We start from the raw sequence: 9551 nt of genomic DNA, 5'->3' as shown, positions 1-9551 counted from the left end.
TACTTATTTGGGACCTAAGTTGAGTAGCATGAGGTTTAGGTACTCGCATTCAAGGGGCGTGAGATTTTCAACTTGTGATTTGCAAGCATATGGCTCATTTTTGACTCACATTAACTTTAACCATTCAAGATGCTTATGATAGGGGCAATGAGAGCTCAAAGCTAATAAGTACCATACTTTTTGGAAGAATTATAAAACTTTTTTATCTTGCTTACTCTGCAAAGAGTCTCTCTTTTACTATTATGTTGAGTCTTCACCTTATACTTTATGCACCGATTAAGAGAGAATAGTTGTCATTCTTAGTGCAATGTGCATAGTCCCCAAATTATTATTGATTGATTCATGATTGTTCTATTGCTTGTTCTTAACTTACTTGTATCTAATCACCCTTTGAACTTTGAAGGTGTCCTAGCATTTATGTTTTGTTATTCCATAAAGGACATGTTGAGTACCACTTTGTTATGTTTACTCTATGCTCATAAACAAACAGTTGCTTTCAATGCACTATTATTCATGATCCTTTGTTTGAGTTACTCTTCATGTTATAACATAGTTGCTAAGTTCTATTGAATTATATCTATCATGCCTATGTTAGAGTACTTAGATCCCAGCTCACAATGCTTTACATGCTTGATCAAGATTGTGTTGGTTGCATGTCACCTCAAAAATTATTTTTGTTATCACTTACCTACTCGAGGACGAGCATGAGTTAAGCTTGAGGATGCTTGATAGGTCTCAAACGTATATATAATTTTTTATGCTCCATGCTTGATTTACACTAATTCATATATGTTTTGCTTACACTTCGTTGCACTTTTACATGATTTTCGGCACCAACCTATTAACAAGATGCCATAGTGCCAGTTCCACGTTTTCTGCTATTTTGTATTTCAGAAAAGTTGTACATGATATATTCTCGGAATAGGACGAAACAAAATCCGAAGTCAATATTTTACCGAAACAAAGACGAAGTCCAGAGGGGGGTCGAAGATGCGCCACAGGGCGGCCAAACCACCCCATGGCGCGGCCTGTGCCTAGCCCGCATCAAGAGGGGTGTGGCCCTCCCAGGCACCCCACCGACCTAAATCCTCCGTCTATTTATACATCTTCTCGGGAAACCCTGGATACCCGAGCCTCCATCCACGAAAAGTTCTGTCACGGCCGCCATCGCAGAACCCATCTCGGGGGTTCTGAAGCTCTTCCCGGCACCCTACCGGAGGGGGTAATCATCGTCGGAGGCATCTACACCGCCATGCGCGCATCCGAAGTGATGTTTGAGTAGTTCATCCCTGGACTATGGGTCCATAGCAGTAGCTAGATGGTTGTCTTCTCCACTTTGTGCTTCATGTATAGATCTTGTGAGCTGCCCTACATGATCAAGATAATCTTTATGTAATCCTATATGTTGTGTTTACTGGGATCCGATGAATATTGTATACTATGTTGAGATTGATTATATATTCATGTCATATGTTATTTGTGATCTTGCATGCTCTCTGTTGCTAGTAGAAACTCTGGCCAAGTGGACACTTCTGACTCCAAGAGGGGGTATTTATGCTCGATAGTAGGTTCATGCCTCTAGGGTTTTGGGAGAGTGACAATAACTTCTAATATTGTAGATGTGCTATTGCTACTAGGGAGAAAACAACAATGTTTTATCCAAGGGTAATTCTATTCTTTACTTTACACACATTGCTTAACGCGATAATCTGTTGCTTGCAACTTAATACTGAAAGGGGTTCGGACGATAACCGGAAGGTGGATTATTAGTCATAGACGAAGTTGGATTACGGTCTATGTATTATGTTGTAATGCCCAATCAAATCTCATAGTAATCATCTTGTCATGTATGGTCGATATTCTGTCAATTGCCCAGCTGTAATTTGTTCACCCAACATGCTATTTATCTTTATGAAGAGACACCTTTAGTGAACTGTGGACCCCGGTCTTGTTTCCTTTACTGATAAATTCTACTGCAATTCCTGTTCTGTTTACTTTGTGAAAACATCTCTTTCCACTCGATACGTCTAATCCTTTGTGTTCAGCAAACCGGTGAGATTGACAACCTCACTGTAAGTTGGGGCAAAGTACTTTGGTTGTGTTGTGTGCAGGTTCCACGTTGTTGCTGACGCCGGTAGTGCGCCCTGCCACTAGTCAGCTAGCAACACCTTCACAAGTCACGCCTTTCTCCTAATGGTCGATTAAACCTTGGTCTTACTGAGGGAAAATTTGCTATTGTGCTCATCATACCTTCCTCTTGGGATTCCCCAACAGTGTGAAGTCGGCGTTACGATAAGCACCATCAGTCCCCTGCACAAGATCACGGAGGAGCTCGCGCCTGCATCGCAACTCGTAATCCTCTGAAGATGAGCCACGAGATGACATCTGGACAGAAACAAATCAAAACGAAAACACGACGAGAAAACGATATACGAGCCTCGGGTATCCGGGGGATTATATAGCAAAAAGTTTCATAACAAAAGGAAGGTACATGGCGAAACTGGGTCGAAAAGGAGCTCCAGGGCGCCCACACCATGCCTAGGCGCGGCCTGGGGCTGGCCCGCGCCTAGGGGTGGTGTGGTGCCCTCAGGCACCGTCTCCTACCCGTTTTCATCTCGTATTTTTCATATTTAATAAAAACAACAAAAATATAAGCTGGAAAGTTTAATGCGAACTTTTTCTTACTAAAACTGTTACCTATTCGAAAACGGAACTGCAGTTTCCTGGATTCGCTCCTTAGTAAATTATTCCCGAGTGCTGCAGGCCAGGTACATGTGTGCAGACAGTGGTTGTCTCCCCTTACAAATATGGGTCCCAGTGCTGTAGGCCTTGGACTGTTGTGCGGGCAGACAAAATAGTACGTTAACAGAAGCGTGCAGAGTGTGGGTCAGGTGTGTCCATAGGCCCGAAGCCCAGTTGTTGTGACGCCCCTGCTAACTCCGCAGTTTGGGCCGCCCACCACCCACGACACTCATTTCTGCACAATCGTTGATGTTTAGACCTCGCTCGTCACTAATTTTTCGGGCCGAGCGGCCCAAAATGCCATCTGTGACGTGAAAACGCTGTATCGTCATAGAAAAAGACAATCGCTGACGGATTTCTCAATCGTCGGTATCAAACCGTCATTGAAGACCCATATGTTACCAGTGACTTGAATAATATCAATATCTTCATTATAAGAATCTCCAGAAATATAATGTTTGAGTGTTTGCCCATTCACCACTTGTGTAGTATTATCTTTCAGTGAAGCAATTTTTATTGCACTGGAGCGATACACCTCTTCAATAATAAAAGGTCCTTCCCATTTTTAGAGTAATTTTCCTGCAAAAAATCTGAGACGAGACCTAACAATAGAACTTTCTCACCAACATGGAACTCTCTCTTAAGAATTATCCTATCATGCCACTTTTAACCTTCTCTTTAAAGAGTCTAGCATTTTCATAAGCTTCATTCGCCCATTCATCTAGAGAACTTAAGTCAAGCAACCTTTTCTTACCAGCTAGTTTAAAGTCTCTATTAAGTTCTTTCACTTCCCAATAAGCTTTGTGTTCTAATTCTAAAGGCAAGTAACAAGCTTTTCCATAAACCATTTTGTAAGGAGACATACCCATAGGATTTTTATAAGCAGTTCTATAAGCCCATAAAGCATCATTAAGCTTACTAGCCCAATTCTTCCTTGATTTATTAACAGTCTTTTGTAAGATTGATTTAATTTCTCTATTTGATAATTCTACTTGCCCACTTGTTTGGGGATGATAGGCTGAAACAATCCTATGATTAACATCATATCTAGCAAGGGTCTTTCTAAAACCACCATGAATAAAATGAGAACCTCCATCAGTCATAAGATATCTAGGCACACCAAACCTAGGGAAAATAACATCCTTAAGCATTTTTAACGAGGTCTCACCATCAGAACTTTTTATAGGTATAGCTTCTACCCACTTAGTAACATAATCAACATCAACAAGTATATGAGTATAACCTTCTGAAGGAGGAAAAGGGCCCATAAAGTCAAATCCCCAATAGTCAAATGGTTCAATAATAAGAGAATAATTCATAGGCATTTCATTGCATCTAGAAATATTACCAACTCTTTGGCATTCATCACAAGATAAAATAAACTTTCTTGCATCCTTAAAAAGAGTAGGCCAATAAAAACCTGATTGTAGAACCTTTTGTGCAGTTCTATCTCCAGCATGATGTCCTCCATAAGCACTACCATGATAGTTTCTCAATATCTTTCATTGCTCATATTCTGGAACACATCTTTGCTTAATACCATCCACTCCTTCTTTATATAAGTGTGGGTCATCCCAAAAATAATGCCTCAAGTCATAAAAGAATTTCCTTCTTTGCTCAGCTCTAAATGTTGGAGGCAAGTACTTGGAAACAATAAAGTCAGCATAATCAGCATACCAAGAACTCTCTCGCGAGGTTACTTCATAATGATACTTTTTAACAGCAATTTGAGAAAACCCAGAATAACCATCATGCACTGGTTTCCCAACGGGGTTTCTGTCACTCCCGCAACCCCACAATTAGTAGCCAAATACACGATGCATTCCACTAGGCCCATAAAGGTGAAGTATCATGTAGTCGACGTTCACATGACACCACTAGAAGAATAACACCACAACTTAAATATCAAACCATTAAATATTACTCAACATAGTTCCACTACTAACATCTTAACTTCTCCCATGTTCTCAAGAACTAAACGAACTACTCACAAGACATCATATGGATCATAAGAAGAGGTGATATAATGATGAATAACAATCTGTACATAAACCTTAATCTAATGGTTTCACTCAATAGCATCAACTACAAGGAGTAATTAACACCGGGAAAGTTTCCCCTATGAACTAGACAAGATCAAACCCAAAATGTTACAGCGGGACGAAGTGGAAATGGTGGAGATGATGGTGCTGGTGATGGAGATGATGATGATGATCCCGATGAAGTCCAGCTCGATGACGGTGACAATGGCGATGATTTACCCCCTCCGGGAAGGAATGATTTCTGCCTGCCGGAGAGCTTTTCTCTCTCTCTGGTTTTCCGCCCCGTCGCGGCGGCGGAATATTTCTCTGTTCGCTCCCCCTCTGTTTAGGGTTCTCGGGGGATGAAATACACAAATGAACACTGTCAGAGGTGGGTTAGAGCCACCACACCATGCCTAGGCGCGGCCAGGGGGTGGCCCGCAACTAGGGGTGGTGTGGGCCCTTTCTGGCCCACCTAAGGCTCCCCTTCTGGCTTCCTCCGGCATCTGGCAAAATAGGAATTTCTTGGTATTTTCTAGAAATTGGTGTTCTTCAGAAATATGGTATCTTGACGGTCCTTTTTCCAGCAGGATTCTGAATCCGGCAGTTAATTCTCCAACACCAAACATGCAAAAATAGATGAAATAACATAAGTATCATCTCTAAATATGAAATATATCAATGAATAACAGTAAATTATGATATAAAATAGTGATGCAATTTGGACGTACCAACTCCCCCCAAGCTTAGACCTCGCTTGTCCCCAAGCGAAAACTAAACTTAGTAAACCAGACAACGGGTTTATGGAGTGAAGTGTCGATAAACAAAATACGAACAAGAAGCATCACACTTACCAATACACAAGTTATTATAGACATCAACTTCCTCTTATATAACTCAACTTGCCATGAGTAAGGAGTAAATAGATGAAACAACATAAGTATCATCTCTAAATATGAAATATATCAATGAATAACAGTAAATTATGATATAAAATAGGATGCAATTGGACGTATCATCCATCTGCGTGGATTGGAACTGCGGATCAATGGCCGCGCACAATAGCACCGAAAACACGAGTAAGAAACCTACCGGCGCAATTGACCGAACACGTCGTGGGCGGCGAGGCTGGCAAAGTTTTGCCCCAAAACAGGCGTCAGTTGCGCGCCAGAGCCTACCCCGACTGAGATCCTGCTCTCCCGCGCGGTGAGAACTGAGCTGACGACGTGTACTGCGGCGGTGTGGCGGGGCGGCGGCGGGTGGGGTTGGGGTGGTAGCGTCGCACTAGGGCAGCAAAGAAGGGAAAAAGAAGCAAATCAAAGCGGTCGATTTCGCTGTCCCTGACATGCGGGATCAGGTAAGAAAAGAAGGACACTCGGCGCGCCCGCGCAGCGTCCGCGGAGACGCAAACCTGGCGCATATTTAGGCCAGGTTTGCATCGTCGCGGACGGCCCGGTCACTTTGCGTCATCCCGCTAGAGCAGGGCCCAGACACATTTTTGATCTCGGCGGATGCAAACGGTCGCTCAGCGTACGTTTGCGTCACCCCGTTGGAGATGCCCTTAGGGCATCGTTGTGGCACCCCCGGGATCAGGGTTAGACAAATACCAGATCTTCGTCCGACATAAGTCTAACCTTGAGCTCGAGAGACTACAGTGAGAGAATCGGTAACACAACAGTGACTCTACGACTCAAAGATGTAATACAAGCTCATAACTGAGCGAAGAACCAAAGTATTACAAGCAGAGGTCACTAACCTGACATACATCAATCAACGGAAGCGAAGTTATGCTATTAGACATAGCAAGATAGCAACAGGCCTAAGAGGCCAGGAGCATAACGGCGACGTCCCAGTCCATAGATTCCAGGCTGCCACCTAGGAACCCCAAGCTACTCGTCGATGTCGACCTAGAAACCACCATCTGTTGGAGCGACTTCGTCTGAAACAAAAGCATGCAAATCTGAGTACAGGGACTCAGCAAGACTTAGTACAACCTTTTAGCAAAGCGGGTATGCGGGCTTTCTGTGGAGCTTCTTTTGTGTAAAGCTAGTTTTCCTTTAGTAAACAAGAGGGAGAAGAAACTCGACTACCCAGAACCTTTAAAAGGGGATAAGAGAGCGATATCTTAGCTCTATTGATCATCATATTGTATCCACCAATCTTCATCTCGAACCACTATCCTCGGATCACCCGCTCAACCACCCGGAGAAGGTATCCGTAACACACATTGTTTGCCAAGTTTTACGATCAGGTTAAAGTTGTCTATGATCACAGAATCCATTCCCAAGTCGTCCGTAACCGTGGACACGGATTTTAGAAAAGATTTAACCCTGCATGGGTGCACAACTTTACCCACACGTACCAACCGACTCTTAATGCCAGACATTAGCTCTCTTCCTTGGGAAGCCGGCAGAGGGTGGTCGACCACGACCTTTACCTTGTTGTCGCCGAGCCCATGAGTCACGCGCTAAGGATTGTTCCGCCGTAACGGGTCAAGTCCCGAAGTCTGTCCTTAACGATGTGTGCCGAGGTGGGTTTCCCCAGAGGCTGCAACCTCCAGCCACCTAGACCACGCTTACCTACCTGTTATGTACCTTTTCCCAAAAGCAGAATGCAATGCATATGACCAGGTAACGCGCAAACTATGTCACTCATGGAATCTACTAGGCAAGTTAGTGAGTCGAGAGGGTACCATAATAGGGCCTCGTGTGGTTGTACGCTCGGTCTTGGTTCAAGAAGCGAGAACTCGGATCCTAGGGTCGGCAGAAACGAAACAATCCACCACATCCCAATGTGGCCTCTCGTCTGAGCCTTTAATCATGTTTAACAACATCTCTACACTTACCACGTCAACCTGTCATGCTAGATTCATTTCATTGTAAGACTTCAGTCCGAAGACCTGAGTAGTAGCGTAACAACCTAAGCATGACTAAGCATAAAGATATAAAGGCTCTATCGATGCACACATGCAAAACCTAGTTATGCTAGGAGCAGTGGATTAGGGATTTGAGGCTACCAGGGTAGAGCATGCGATAGATAGGATAACTCTACCTATCGATAAAAGACAGTTGAATCGTGTGCAATATGTAGGAACCAGAAGTAAAAGCATTTGGAAAACATATATGAACCAGGCTAGGGCTTGCCTTGTCCCTGACAAACTGAAGTGGATCTTCGAAGATCCCATCCTGGACTTGTTCGTCGGTGGGCAAGTATTGATCTTCGGTGTTGTCGCCTTTCATCGTCTCGGACTCGTGCTCTATCGGTCGCGAAGAAGCAAATACTAGAAATAGAGAAATAACATTCAATACATGGCATAATGCAATGCACACTCAAGAATGATGATATGACATGTTAATAGTAATGAAAGTGATCCTATAACATGCTCATCAATTTAAATAGGGTTGGAATGCATAATACTTTGCAATTCCATAAACCCCGCACATTAAAGAAAAGGGTTCATTTGTTCTTCTATTAAGGACAGGGTTCAGAGTTGTTTAACAATGCATGCTTTTGAAACTAAAGTGTAGATCTAATTTTTCTGAAGATTTTGATATATTATACACATTTTTCTGAATTGAAATGAATTACTTATGAATTACTTAAAATAAATAGAAAATAGAAAAAGCTTTATTGTGTCATGCTAACGTCATGCTGATGTCAGCACGACCTTGAGCTCGCAGGTGGAGCATCAATCGTCCGATTCGGGCCGCAATAGGGCGCGTGCGCGGGGGCAAGAGATGCAGCTCGACTCGGGGAGTCTGTTGGTGGCGGCGCCGCCCACCAATGGTCGCCGGAGCGACCACGGCGGCGCTTGCAGGCTCGGGTGGCGGCGGCGCTAGAGAGAGAGCTGGAGCGGGCCAAGGGCATGGGGAGAACCAGGGGCTCACCCTGAGCACGCCGGTGAAGACGGCGTCGCCAGAGGTGGCCGGAATCGGCGGCGAGAGGCGGTGGCCGGCGCGGCAGAGGTCGCCCGATTGGCGCTGTAGAGGGCTCCCCGGCGGCCGCTGCTTGGTGGAGGAGGTAGATGGCGTCGAGGTGGAGCAAACGGCGGTGGCGGATGGGCACGGGGCGGTCGGTAGCGGCGGCGACGGCGAGCTCTGGCCGGGCTAGGGTTTGGCCGTGCGTAGAGAGGGAGAGGGGAGGAGAAGGAGGAGGCGTGCTAGGGCTTCCCGGTGGCGGCGGCGACCTTTGTAGGCGCTCGGGGGCGGTGAGGCCATCCTGGCCGCCGGCACCATCGACGGCCACGGCGTCGACAGGCAGCAGCCTGGCTGCCTGGAGGTAGAAGACAAGGGGGGAATTTTGTGAAACCCCCTGGGTTTTGGGGATTTCTGTGGAATTTTAACAACAGGGCTAAAAACAATAGATTTTGGCATTTTGAAACCCTTTTGGAGATCCAAAATAACTTCAAAACTTTTAGGAAAAAACGTTTAGTGGCCTTCCTAATAATATTTGAAGGTGCACATCATTTTGTTTTGAGGTTTTCAAACATTTGAACACATTTCAAATAGAGGAAGAGATGCATATGTTAGGGTTTCCACTTTTAAATTAAGGTACAAATTTCTCTTAATGCATTTATATGATGCTCATGAATGCACAAACAATTCCTAATTAGGGTTTAGCAAAACAGGGATGTTACAACTCTATCCCCCTTACAAGAATCTCGTCCCGAGATTCCTAAGGTAGAAAAAGAGAAGGTAACAAGGACTACACCGATTTGTCGATACCACGATGATGTTCTTTGTTGAAGAAGTTGATCCAAGACACCATGAATGAAGTTGATACATGACA

Source organism: Lolium rigidum, chromosome 5 (assembly GCF_022539505.1).
Source record: "Lolium rigidum isolate FL_2022 chromosome 5, APGP_CSIRO_Lrig_0.1, whole genome shotgun sequence".
In the NCBI taxonomy this organism is placed as follows: domain Eukaryota; kingdom Viridiplantae; phylum Streptophyta; class Magnoliopsida; order Poales; family Poaceae; genus Lolium; species Lolium rigidum.
The sequence above is the reverse complement of the archived record's forward strand: the minus strand, read 5'-3'. Positions refer to the sequence as shown.